At 37.8% G+C, this 1261-nt stretch overlaps 1 non-coding gene across 1 annotated transcript; it reads right to left on the reverse strand.

Annotated features, from left to right (window-relative positions):
- Positions 1-577: 577 nt before the first annotated feature.
- On the reverse strand, positions 578-683 carry LOC111762755 (U6 spliceosomal RNA). The gene has a single exon (XR_002795787.1). It is a non-coding gene; the product is annotated as a U6 spliceosomal RNA (small nuclear RNA).
- Between the last annotated feature and the right edge of the window lie 578 nt (positions 684-1261).

A 1261-nucleotide genomic window follows, 5' to 3' on the forward strand; every position in this document is an offset into this window, starting at 1 on the left:
GCAGGGTTGCTCCTCATGCATCCCTTGACCTCACAGGGGAAGCCCACCCTGTTGGTTAATGGGAAATTCTCTTCCTTCCTAATTGGCACCACAGCCACCATGTCAACAATAATCTTGCCACAACTCACAACCTCTTCCTTGGAGTGACAAAATAACACCTGTGACGGTTTAACTAATCAAATTCAAAATGTATCACATACAAACCTCTTAACACCATTATAGGACCACTAAGTGATGAATATCACTTTCTGCTTTGTGAGAGGTCTCCAACAAACATTGAGGAGACACCATCCCACAAAATGGAATTGTAAATTAGATTTTACACCAGAAGAGATAATGTTAGAAATTCCAGATCACCCAGTGCCTATCTGCATGACACAAGCCCAGTTGGATTTCCCTTCAAATTAACAGACAGTTTAATTAACTTCTCTGATCAGATACTTTCAGGGGTACCAAATTGTCTCTGGGAAATAAATGTCACATATGTAGGATATAGTAAAAATGCAGGCCCTATAAAGATACAAATTGCCCCTCCAAGCCTTTAGTTTCTTCCAATATCCTTCATTTTCTTTATTTTTAAAATATGGACCACTTCTGGAATTTGTGTGTCATCCTTGTGCAGGGGCCATGCTAATCTTCTCTGTATCTTTCCAATTTTTTATATGTGCTTCTAAAGCAAGCACCCAATATCCTTTTAAGCCAAAAGCAATAGATGGGCTTACTCCTACTGTTGAGGAATTAATAAATACGGATTCCATTATTCCTTGCACAACCCCCTACAATAGCCTCATACTCCCTGTTAAAAAGCCTAATGAACATGGTTATCACTTTGTGCAAAATCTTGGAGCACTTAATAAAATAGTCATTCCTGATTTTCCTAACCCCAATACACTCCTGGCCCTTATTCCAAAAAGTACCAAGTTGCATATAGTTTTTTATCTTTGCTCTGCTTTTTAAGTATACATGTTCATTTATCCAGCCAATATATATGTGCCTTTACCTGCAAAGGCCAAAAGTACACCTGGACAGTTATGTCTCAATGGTTTACTGATTCCCCTTCCTATTTCTCACAGCTCTTGCAGCAAGATCTAAGAGATGTAGGATTTCCTAATGGGTCTGTACTCCTCCAGTATGTTGATGACCTGTTGCTTTGTTCAGATTCAAAAATTACTTTCCAAAAACATTTCCTTATATTTACACACTCAACTTGAACCAAAAGGACAAAATATCCAAAAACAAATTACAATTTGTTAAACAAAGT

The sequence above is a fragment of the Dasypus novemcinctus genome, chromosome 7 (genome assembly GCF_030445035.2).
Source record: "Dasypus novemcinctus isolate mDasNov1 chromosome 7, mDasNov1.1.hap2, whole genome shotgun sequence".
NCBI lineage: Eukaryota > Metazoa > Chordata > Mammalia > Cingulata > Dasypodidae > Dasypus > Dasypus novemcinctus.